Source organism: Berghia stephanieae, chromosome 8 (assembly GCF_034508935.2).
Source record: "Berghia stephanieae isolate SIO BIC M18660-M18661 chromosome 8, UCSD_Bste_1.3, whole genome shotgun sequence".
NCBI lineage: Eukaryota > Metazoa > Mollusca > Gastropoda > Nudibranchia > Aeolidiidae > Berghia > Berghia stephanieae.
In genome coordinates, this window is record NC_088367.1 from 43,961,500 (window position 1) to 43,974,442 (window position 12,943).

The 12,943-nt window shown below is 41.2% G+C and overlaps 1 long non-coding RNA gene across 1 annotated transcript in view; it reads right to left on the reverse strand.

Moving 5' to 3' along the window:
* The window catches only part of LOC144979023 (uncharacterized), a 13,323-nt gene extending 957 nt beyond the window's left edge, over positions 1 to 12,366 (reverse strand). Inside the window, exons 1-2 of the long non-coding RNA XR_013646636.1 lie at positions 11,769 to 12,366; positions 1,433 to 1,631 (exon numbers count right to left, since the gene is read on the reverse strand). This is a non-coding gene — a long non-coding RNA (uncharacterized LOC144979023). The remainder of the gene's footprint in view (positions 1 to 1,432; positions 1,632 to 11,768) is intronic.
* Positions 12,367 to 12,943: the final 577 nt, after the last annotated feature.

The window sequence follows — 12,943 nt, forward strand, 5'->3', positions numbered from 1 at the left end:
CGCTGCGCTGTGTGGCCTTGAGCAAGTCACCTCGCCCTAGCACAATTTGCGGCGCTGCACTGCGGCTGACGCCTGGGTTATTCCAGTCTTCCCTTGGAATAGACCCTAGAGACAAATTTCCGCTAGGGGATGAATAAAGGGAATTTTATTTTATTGGAAGGACCACTTTTTAATACTGAAGTAACTTTGTGGCCAACGTCCCAGCCTCATAAACTGTAATCAATTTAACCCTCTCCTTACCAACCATATTTAAATTGTCACATTCATAACGATCCAGCCTGCACTTTTATCATTCTGATTTCTTTTGTAAATCACACAATTTAAAGAAACATGTTTTTTTATAGCTATAAAAACATGGCACTGTGTTGTAAAGTTCATTTTCCTGATCAATATAATGCATAGAATGTATTTGTTATCTTTGTTTTTCTGTTTGACTAAGAAAAAAAACCCAACTATTTTTGTGTTGGGTGGTGTGAGGTTTTGGAGGAAATTCAGAAAATGGCTGGTAAGGAAAGGATTAAAACATCAACGGAACTCACTTTCTTCTTAATTCGTCTGGCGGTCTCATATAAAAGCCATGGTTTTCTCATCAAAGGCGCCAGGAACCACGTCAAAAAAAAAAAAAATGTCAGCGCTGAGGCTATATTCACATTTCTGTCACAATATGGCTGACACCTGATTGAGGCAGCATGAGAATGACAAGCTTAGACAAAGCAATATTCGAATTCGGCGCAAAATCTCAATTGAACGCCCCCCCCCCCCCCCCCAACACCTTTAGGGCTAATTGAATGTTCTGATGAAAGAAATTATACCATTGGTTCGATTTATAGTACTTTTGTAGAAAGTAGGATTGGGTTACATTATTGTTCTTGCCTTTCAAGACCGGCCACATTATGCGGCCAATGGCCAGTAGAACAGATTCTGCTCTGGCCGCACAGTGCGGGCAATGGCGCTGAAAGAGTTGAGGCTCGGAAGGACTCATTTTTAGCACTGGAATAATTTTGTGGCAGACGTCACAGCCTCAAAAACTGTAATCGATTTAAAACAAAATTATGTGCGGCTATGTGGTCTAGTGGTATGACACTCGCTTTCGGATTGGAAGGTCCTGGGTTCGAGCCTCGCTCGGCGCATAGTTGAGTCCTTGGAAAAGACTCATTACTCACATTCCCTCACCGTACTCAGGTGTAAAATGAGTACCTGGCCGTTAACAGTGTTGTCTATCACCGTACTCAGGTGTAAAATGAGTACCTGGCCGTTAACAGTGTTGTCTATGTCCGAAAATAATTTTGTAACATCGCCTAACAGGCATCATGTCCCGTCCTACATGTTAAATGTTGCTGTTGGTCAGGGACCCTTGTAAAGCGCTTTGAACACGTTTAGTGGATATTGCTCTATATAAAAGCTCATTAAAAAAAACATCAACGGAACTCACCTTCTTCTTAACTCGTCTGTGGTCTCCTGTAAAAGCCAGGGTTTTCTCATCAAAGGCGTCGGGAACAACGTCGAAGAACGACGTCTTCACGCGTGGTTTGGGGTTGGGATGAGGCTTGAAAAAGTCAAATTCTTCGTCGGCCATTTTTGTTCTTGTGATGCGTTTATATATATTATTATTGTTGTACTTTTTCCTTTGCCTGAAACAGAATAATAAAAAAATATATTATGCCCTTTCTGCCACGACATCATAAGATATCATCGCCTGGGCATTCCACGAAGGAATATAGATAATTCATCAAACAAGGTGTCTTATGTCAACAGGAATCACCCATGAAGTTGTCCAAGTGAGCAAATTTGGGGTTAATAATCTCGCTCAAGAAAAAAACAAAACGAAAGGGCCTCTACCGGGGCTCGAACCCGGGACCTTCCGGGTCACAATGCAATGCCTTAACCAGTCAGCCACTTCGTCCCCCCCCCCCCCCCCTAATAAATTGAAAAAAAAAAAAAAAAAAAAAAAAAAACAACTCAAGCTTTGACATGTCAGTAGAAACAAAAAAAAACAAAACAAAACAAAACAAAACAAAAAAACAAAAAAACCATTGATTGCAGTCAGTATCGATACCGGTCCCTATGCTTGAGACGCGAGTACTCTAACAACTGAACTAAATGGCCCTCCCTTAATGGGGATGATCTATATTATTACCTTTCCAGGTTCTGGAGGTCATTGGTCACACTGCAAAATGGGCTCAGAATGACCCACATAGTAAATAGTGTTCACAGTTCGAGAAATAGATAGTTCGAAGATGACGTCACTCAGGTCTTTGTTATTGTTTTTGCCATCCGCGTTTGTGAGTTGTTCTCACTAAACTGTATTAACCAGACTATAAAAGTTCATGGTTACACAGAGTTTGTGTGTTGGTCCGTTATACTTCCGGATGCCAATGTTGTGAACTCCTTGGCCAAGCGCATACTATCTATATCCAACGTCACGATTGGATTCAATAGTCTGATGTCACGTCCGCCCAGCAACCAGCAGCTTGGTTCTAATCAAAGAAAATCGATACTTTTTATTCTTCATGCTGGCTAGAACTCATTTAGGCACCTCTATTTATTAGCATACTATCTATAGTTTATAGTCTTGAGTGATATAATTAGTGAGAACTAATCAGACAAAATTTAAAAAAAGCGATGAGTGACGTCAATATCGTTCCTTCTACAGATAAACATTCCGCCACTCAGTCAAACTAACGGTCTGTTAGATCTACACACTCTAGCTAGTTCTAAATAGTATAATACATTTTTGCAATGCGTTTCACACGACGAAAGCATCAGAACTGAAAGATTGCTCTCCGAAGTAGTATAGATAGTATGCGCTTGGCTAAGAAGCTCACAACATAGCCATCCTGAAATATAACGAACCAACACACAAAACCTTAAACGGTTATAATCTGGTTAGTCAGAATTACTCAAAAACTCGGGTGGCAAAAAAAAAAAAACCCCCCCCCCCCCAAAAAAAAACCCCAAAAAACAAACAAAAAACAAAAAGCAAACAAACAAAAAAAAAAAACCCAAAAAATAAAAAAAAAATAACAAAGACCCGAGTGACGTCAACTTTATTCTATCTATACAGTTTTTACATTGAGGATATTCACTTAATGAGAGATTATGCCAGAAATAGGATTCAACAGTGGTGACGTCACTGCCCTCGTAATGACGCATAGAAACTGGTTCTAAACTATCGGAACAATGACGGACGCCCTGATGAAATACTTCTCCGACGAGCATAAAAGTGTATCCAGAGGACAAAGACATTATAAATCTGATCATGTTTTGACTTTTATACATGATCACATGACATGTGAAAAAGTTCTAGCCAGCATGAAGAATATAAAATACCGATTTTCTTTGTTTAGAACGAAGCTGCTCGTTGCTGGGTGGACGTGACATCAGACAATTGAATCCTATTGTTCTTTTGTTCTGTAAATGGCCTTGTGATGTGACACTCGCTTTCGGATCGGAAGGTCCTGGGTTCGACCCTCGCTCGGTGCGTAGTTGAGTCATTGGAAAAGTCTCTTTATTCACACTCTCTCACCGTACTCAGGTGAAATATGAGTACCTGGAAGCTCAAGTTTTTGTTTTTTTATTGCTAAGTTATTCAATCGAATGTTTTGTTTGTTTTTAATCTATTTTTTCTTTCTTTTTTCTTTGCTTATGCTTATTATTGATTTTACCTATCATAATTTGTGAATTGGAAATTCTGAGTAAATGTATTATTTATAACATTATTGGCAATTTCCTAAAAATATATCTTTGATTTGAATTGAACTGAATACAATATAACACAGCCAACAGCAACACTTCACATATAGGACGAGACATGGCGCCTGTAGGGCGCTGTTATATATTTTTAGACAAACAACGCCTATTACCAGCCGATTACGTATTTTTTATCACGAGTACGGTGAGATGATATTGGTAAAGAGTCTTTTCCAAGGGCTCAACTTTGCGCCACCCACATGGGAACTCAAACCAGAAAGCTCGAAAGGTCTGGAGGTGGAGTATCATACCGCGACTATAACAATGCCAAACTATGAATGTACAGTCGATGTGCCTAATCGCAGGCTCAATCAGTTGGGGCTAAACTGTGTTGTTATAGGACCACGCTATCTCTACACCACAGCGGCTCATTGGGTAAACTCTATGTATTTTATAGATAGAACGAAGATGACATCACTCAGGTATTTGTTATTGTTTTTGCCATCCACGTTTATGGGTAGGTACTTCTCACTAAACTGTATGAACCAGACTATAAATGTTCATGGTTACACATAGTTTTGTGTGTTGGTCCGTTATACTTCCGGTTGGCAATGTTGTGAACTTCTTAGCCAAGCATATACTATCTATAGCTATGCTTCTAATGTAACCCTACGCCAGCTATTCTCCGTTTTATAGCTTGGAACAAAAAATATAATCAAATTATAACTGCTTACACCCTGTAACAATCAGCCAATCCCTTGTTGATTGACTGTTTGTCTGATGGATAGCCAAGTGAGTAAGTAGTGGTCGTCTGCTTTTGGGGGTGGGGGTCTGTCTATCTTGTCTGATCTGACTATCTATTATTCTAACTAACTGTCTGTCAACTGACTGACTGATTGACCACAGGTGACTGACTGGCGGACTGTTTGACCGGCGGACTGTTTTACTGGCGGACTGTTTTACTGGCGGACTGTTTGACTGTTTGACTGGCGGACTGTTTGACTGGCGGACTGTTTGACTGGCGGATTGTTTGACTGGCGGACTGTTTGACTGGCAGACTGTTTGACTGGCGGACTGTTTGACTGGCGGACTGTTTGATTGGCGGACTGTTTTACTGGCGGACTGTTTTACCGGCGGACTGTTTGACTGGTGGACTGTTTGACTGGCGGACTGTTTGACTGGTGGACTGTTTGACTGGCGGACTTTTTGGCGGATGGACTGTTTGACTGGCGGAATGTTTTACTGGCGGACTATTTGACTGGCAGACTGTTTGGCGGACGGACTGTTTTACTGGCGGACTGTTTGACTGGCGGACTGTTTGGCGGACGGACTGTTTTACTGGCGGACTGTTTGACTAGCAGACTGTTTGGCGGACGGACTGTTTTACTGGCGGACTGTTTGACTGGCGGACTGTTTGACTGGCGGACTGTTTGACTGGCAGACTGTTTGGCGGACGGACTGTTTTACTGGCGGACTGTTTGACTGGCGGACTGTTTGGCGGACGGACTGTTTGACTGGCGGACTGTTTGACTGGCGGACTGTTTTACTGGCGGACTGTTTGACTGGCGGACTGTTTGACTGGCTGACTGTTTGACTGGTGGACTGTTTGACTGGCTGACTGTTTTACTGGCGGACTGTTTGGCGGACGGACTGTTTTACTGGCGGACTGTTTGACTGGCGGACTGTTTGACTGGCAGACTGTTTGGCGGACGGACTGTTTTACTGGCGGACTGTTTGACTGGCGGACTGTTTGGTGGACGGACTGTTTGACTGGCGGACTGTTTGACTGGCGGACTGTTTTACTGGCGGACTGTTTTACTGGTGACTGTTTTACTGGCGGACTGTTTTACTGGCGGACTGTTTTACTGGCGCACTGTTTGACTGGCGGACTGTTTGACTGGTGGACTGTTTGACTGGCGGGCTGTTTGGCGGACGGACTGTTTGACTGGCGGACTGTTTTACTGGCGGACTATTTGACTGGCAGACTGTTTGGCGGACGGACTGTTTTACTGGCGGACTGTTTGGCGGACGGACTGTTTTACTGGCGGACTGTTTGACTAGCAGACTGTTTGGCGGACGGACTGTTTTACTGGCGGACTGTTTGACTGGCGGACTGTTTGACTGGCAGACTGTTTGGCGGACGGACTGTTTTACTGGCGGACTGTTTGACTGGCGGACTGTTTGGCGGACGGACTGTTTGACTGGCGGACTGTTTGACTGGCGGACTGTTTGACTGGCGGACTGTTTGACTGGCTGACTGTTTTACTGGCGGACTGTTTGGCGGACGGACTGTTTTACTGGCGGACTGTTTGACTGGCGGACTGTTTGGTGGACGGACTGTTTGACTGGCGGACTGTTTGACTGGCGGACTGTTTGACTGACGGACTGTTTGACTGGCAGACTGTTTGACTGGCGGACTGTTTGACTGGCGGACTGTTTGACTGGCGGACTGTTTGAATGGCGGACTGTTTTACTGGCGGACTGTTTTATTGGCGGACTGTTTGACTGGCGGACTGTTTGACTGGCTGACTGTTTGAATGGCGGACTGTTTTACTGGCGGACTGTTTGACTAGAGGACTGTTTGACTGGCGGACTGTTTGACTGGCGGACTGTTTGACTGGCGGACTGTTTGACTGGCGGACTGTTTGACCGGCGGACTGTTTTACTGGGGGACTGTTTGACTGGCGGACTGTTTGACTGGCGGACTGTTTGACTGGCGGACTGTTTGACTGGCGAACTGTTTGACGGGCGGACTGTTTGTTTACAACTTTAATAAACAAAGCAGCGTGTTTATATTTATTGAGAACTGTCCAATCGTTGTACAGCAACACAGCACGTGACCGATGACTAGGTTGGACGAAAACAGTAATATAGATCGTTCCCATTGCTGTCTGATTGCCTAACTTTCTGACTGACTGACTGACTAACTGACTGACTACACCGTTTGATTGGTGACTAAAAATGACTATCTGGGTGACTAATCGAAGATCTGTCTCAATGACGAAGTGTCTGACCTTATGTCATTATTTTATTATTTACATCCCTTGTAGAACATAGGGTTTCAACAGTACATCTCCACCGCATTCTGTTCTGTGTCTTCTTCTTCTTCTTAATATCTCCCCAGGACATTCCAACCAACTTCACCTCTTCCTCACAAGACCTTCGTCATGTTTTTCTTCCCTCCCAACATTTCCTTTTCACTGAGGGTTCCAGTCCACCAGACCTCATCATGTATGTTTGACTTACTGATGGACTGTATAATTTTCTGAATGACTGACTGACTGACTTTCGTCTGAATGACTGACAGTTTGACTCACAGTTCGACTCACAGTTCGACTGACAGTTCAACTGACAGTTTGACTGACTGACTGACTACCTGTCTTTATGTCCGATTGACTGACTGACTGTCTGATGCATTCAATCAATTGCGATTTTCACAGTTTCTCTAAGTTTGATATCCTCCGCATTGCCTCATCTATCTTACACCGGATTCTCAAAAATCAACTTCCGTCCAGCCATATTTTCAGCTCTCATGTACTCAGTCATCTCTTCAGTCATCCACACATCTATCAATCCACACACTCATCCATCTACATAAATATCCCTCCACCCATCCCATCCATCCATCACTGATCCATCAATCCTTCAATCTTTTCAGCCATCTATCCATCCATCCACCCACTGATCCATTCTATCATCTATTTAGTCACCCATCCAGTCATACAGCCATGAATCTACTTACCCATCCATCCACCCATCCATCTATCCATACATCCATCCATCCATCCATCAATCCATGCATCCATCCATCAATGAATTTCCCCAAACGCCTCTCCAAGCATTTATCAATCCATCTATCTATTCACCAATCTATCCATTCTTCCATCCATATCTCTAAATCTATTAACTCATGCATCCAACCCTGCATCTACTCATTCATCCACACATCTATTAATAGTCGATTCAAGCACCTCTTTTCATCCATCCATCCATCCATCCATCCGTCTACTCATTCATACAATCATCTTTTCAGCCCCCATCACATTGATTCATCCATATATTCATTTATCCATCCATCCATTCATTCACCCACCCATCCATTCATCCATCTTTTTAGTCACTCATCCAGACATACAGCCACGAATCCTGTTTGATATCCATCCACCCATCCATCTATCGACCTATCCATCAATCCATCTACCCATCAATCCACCCATCAACCTATCAATCTATCCACTTTTCCATCAATCTGTACATCCATCCATCCATCCATCCACGCATCCCTCCGTACACCTCCCCATTGATCTATCAATCCATTTATCCATCTTATCAATCTATCCATCCATTCTTCAATCCAAATAAGTCTCTAACTCTATCAACTGATGCATCCACCCCTCCATCCATTCATTCATCCACACGTCTATTAGCAGTCTATTCGAACGCACCTGCCCCACACATTTAACAGCCACGTATAAATGATCTAAAAAGCATACAAACCATCGAATGGAATACAAAGAACGAAATGTTTGACTTCATAACTGTTTTTCTTCCTACCTTTCCTCTCTGGCATTTCCATCTTCGCAAATGTTTCACCTCATTTCATAACAATCTAAACTATAAAACTACGTAAACTTTCAGAAATCTCAAGGAAGGAGAATACTAAATTTGTCCTCCATCTTCCCATCTTTACATCTTTCATACATCATTCATTCATTCATTCATTCATTCATTCATTCATTCATTCATTCATTCATTCAAGCATTCAGTCATCCATCAATCCCGTCATTAATTAATCCATTTATCCATCTATCCATCCCTCCATCTATTCAATCATTCCATACATCCATACATCAATTCATCCATTCAATCTTTCCGTCCATCCATCAATCCATCCATCCATCCATCCAGCTAGCCATCGATCTATCCATCCATCCATCCACACACACACGTCCACCCACCATCCATTATCCATCCATCCATCCTATTGATTGTTCCATCTATCCAGCCACGTGTCCATCCACCCATCCATCCATCCATCCATATGCCCATCCATACATCAAATCATACATCCATCCACATGTCTATCCATTAACTAATCAATCAATTAATTGATTAAGTCATTCATTCATTCATTTATATATGTCAGTAAATCAAATCAATCTATTAATTTATTCAATTGTTTTCAGTATGCCCATTTATCACTCCATCCATCCACCAATCCATTCATCTATCGACCAATTTATCCTTTCTTCGAGCCCTATATCCAACCATCCGCCCATCTATAAACACAATAATGCCCAACTACAAATCCATCAATTCATTCATCCGCATAACTATACTTCCCATCCTACCAATTCATGTATCCATTCATCCATCCACCGATCCACCTATCCATTCATCCATCCATCCATCCACCCACCCATCCATCCATCTATCCATCCATCCACTCATCCATCCATTCATCCATTCACCCACCCACCCATCCATCCATTCATCCGTCCACCCATCCATCCACCCATCCATCCATCCATCCATCCAACCACCCATCCAGCTATCCCTCCATCCATCCATCCACCCATCCATCCATCCGTCTATCCATCCACTCGTCCAACCATCCATCCGTCCATCCATCCACCCATCCATCCACCAATCAATCCACACATCGATTCACCTTTCCATTTATCCATCCACCCATTCATCCATCCATCCGTCCATCCATCCACCTATCCATTTATCCGTCCGTCCAGCCGGCCAATTATTAATTAAATAATTAATTAATTAATTAATTAATTCATTCATTCATTCATTCATTCATTCATTCATTCATTCATTCATCTTAGTTACCAACCCGATACATTCAAGAATATCTGGCAACACAGGGCGTCGATAGCTCTTTGTTACAACAACCGGAGTTCGGAGTACCCATCCACAACATAGTTTGCAATGGGAGTACCCTATAGTCACGTGATGCCGCAGAAAGTAGCACATATCCGCAAAAGGTATACAAGTAGTAATCATTTGACCTTTAAGGACATATTCCAGTGCTTAAGACAAACCATAACCAGCCCGAGTTTATGCTTGCCAGTTCCATCAGCTGGTAATGATTATTTACAGACCTACCTACTTGAAAATATAAAAATTCGTTGGTTTTTTAAAAAATATACAAATTGTAGTTGACTTTAATAATCAACAATTTACCATCACAAGGATTAACCCTTTCCTTACCAGCCATTTTCAGAATTTTCATTTTCAGCCATCTTTAATGCATGCCTGATAGCCGAATCATTTATTTGGCCATTCAGTTTTTGAGTATTTATCCCAACTGCTTGACTTAGTAATGAGTAGTAATGAGTTTAATGGCACTTTCAGCCATCTTTAATAGTATATGCCTGCTAACAAAATAAGCTAGTTATCCAGTTTGTGATTATGTATCCCAATGCTTGTTTTGGTGATTAGTCTAATTTCACTTTCACCCATCTTTAATGCATGCCTGCAAGCCGAATAATTTTTAATTAATAAGTTTTTGAGAATGTACCACACAATAGCACACGATATGTGTTGTACATCGCAATATTCATTATCTGGAGTTCGATTATTTCAATGGGAGCAATCTATAGATAGTATGCGCTTGGCTAAGAAGCTCATAACATTGCCATCCGGGAGTATAACGGACCAACACACAAAACTGTGTGTATCCAGGAACGTTTATAGTCGGGTTAATACAGTTCAGTGAGCATTACTCATAAACGCGGGGTCAAAAAAACAATGACATGTGAAAAAGTTCTAGCCAGCATCAAGAATAGAAAGTACCGATTTTCTTTGTTTAGGAGCAAGTTGTTCGTTGCTGGGCGGAAGTGACATCAGACTATTGAATCCTATTGAGGTTATCTAAGATTATGCTGAGACATTGGACAATCGTCATATAGATAGTATGCGCTTGACTAAGAAGCTCACAACATTGCCATCCGGAAGTCTCACAGACCAACACACAAAACTATGTGTAACCATGAACTTTTATGGTCTGGTTAATACAGTTTAATGAGAATTACTCAAAAATAGGGATGGCAAAAAACAAGAACAAAGACCCAGGTGGCGTCAACTTCATTCTATCTATGTTTTGATAACGACTTTATACGGATAGTACGAAGATGACGTCACTCTGGACTTTGTTATTGTTTTTTTTTTTTTTTTTTTTTTTTGCCATCTCTAAACGTTCAAGATTACACAGATTTTTGTGTGTTGGTCCGTTTTATTTCCGGATGGCAACGTTGTGAGTTTCTTAGCTAAGCGTACACTACCTATAGATAGTATGCACTTGGCTAAGAAGCCCAAAACAATGCCACCCGGAAGTATAAAGAACGAACACACAAAACTATGTGTAACCATGAACGTTTATAGTCAGGTTAATACAGTTCAGTGAACATTACTCATAAACGCGGATGACAAAAAAAACAATAACAAAGACTTGAGTGAATCATCTTCATTCTATCTATTGTTGACGTCACTCATATCTTTGTAAATGTATTTTGCCATCCATTTTTATGAGTAATTCTCACTAAACTGTATAAACTACTATAAACGTTCAATATTACACTTAGTTTTGTGTTGGTCCGATATATTTCCGGATGGCAATATTGTGAGTTTCTTAGCCATGCGCACAACATCTTTATCAATCAGACTATACACTTTTAAGGTTTCAGTCGAGATTATAATTTTGTGTGTATAGAAGGAACAAAATTGACGTCATTCATTCAGCTCTGTTATTGTTTTTAACCAGCCATGCGAGTAGTTCTCACAGGACGATCTCGCATCAAAAATTCTGGAGATGAAGTTGACGTCACTCAACTCATATTTAATGGGGTTTTTTTTGTGATTGGTTCTCACTAAATTACATTAATCGGGCTATAGAATCTACGGTTACACATAGTTTAGAGTATTTAGTTAGAACGTTTCATCTGGTGAGCAGACGTTGCGAGTATTTTACTTACAGTATAGCATCATTATAAGAATCAGTCAACTACAAATAAAGAACGATATAAATTGACTGGTTGTTAAAAACCAATAATTATCTTACTCACCTTTAATCTCCGGTTCTATTAATCCAAATGTAAACAAACGAAGTGAGCACTTCCAGAACAGTACGGGTATGGGAAAATTTATAAACCTGCTCACGTGAAATATAAAGAAGATAATAATAAAATAACACTATTAATGATACAAGATCTACAATGACAAAAATACACCAGTTAAAAATACACTCACACGCTCCTCCTATCCGCCTCACACGTCTAGTAGAATGACAGATGGAAAAAAGAAATATAGGGTGCACAGTACACACACAGAGCTTTTTTTATTTCTGAGAATAGAGAGAAAACAGCGCGGCACGAGCGAACACAGTAGCACAACACAACACACTTCGGAACCGGTATTGGTAAAATGAGTTAATTCTAAAAAACGAAACACCGACGGCCGGCCGGCTAGGGATGGAGAGGAGATGAAGATTGAGATTTTGATAGAATGAGAATGGAATTTTGATTTTTGTTTTGATTATTTTGTTTAATGAAATTGAATTTTTTTTTTTTTAATATGTTTATCATCATCGATGAATATGTGTCACCGATATGGGGGTGTTCGACGTTACATCACATACCCGTTCTGATTTCGAGTCAATGAGTCGCGATTCTGCGCGCGCGTGTGTGTATGTGTGTGTGTGTGTGTGTGTGTGTGTGTGTGGTTATATTATCTGTTTATCTGGTTATCTGTGTGGCCGTTCATTTTAGAACGCAATTAAATGTCGAGATCCTGTCTGGCACAACCCTTCACGCAAACACACACACACACACAAACACACACACACACACACAAACACACAGACACAAACACAATTCAATATACTCACCACACAGTCACCACCACCACCACCATCATCATCATCATCATCATCATCATCATCATCATCCTCATCATCATCATCATCATCATCATCATCATCATCATCATCATCACCACCACCATCATCATCATCATCATCATCATCATCACCACCACCATCATCATCATCATCATCATCATCATTGACTGAGAGAGTGAGAGTGAGTAAAATTGAGAAAGGGAGATCTATTTCTCCGTCTGTTTTGGCACCTTTGTAGTTCGTTTCTGACATGTGTTGAATACTTGAGCATATACTATTATGTCGGTTTAACATTTCTCAAAAAAAAAAAAACAAGTAAAATAAAAACAAGACAATGTATTC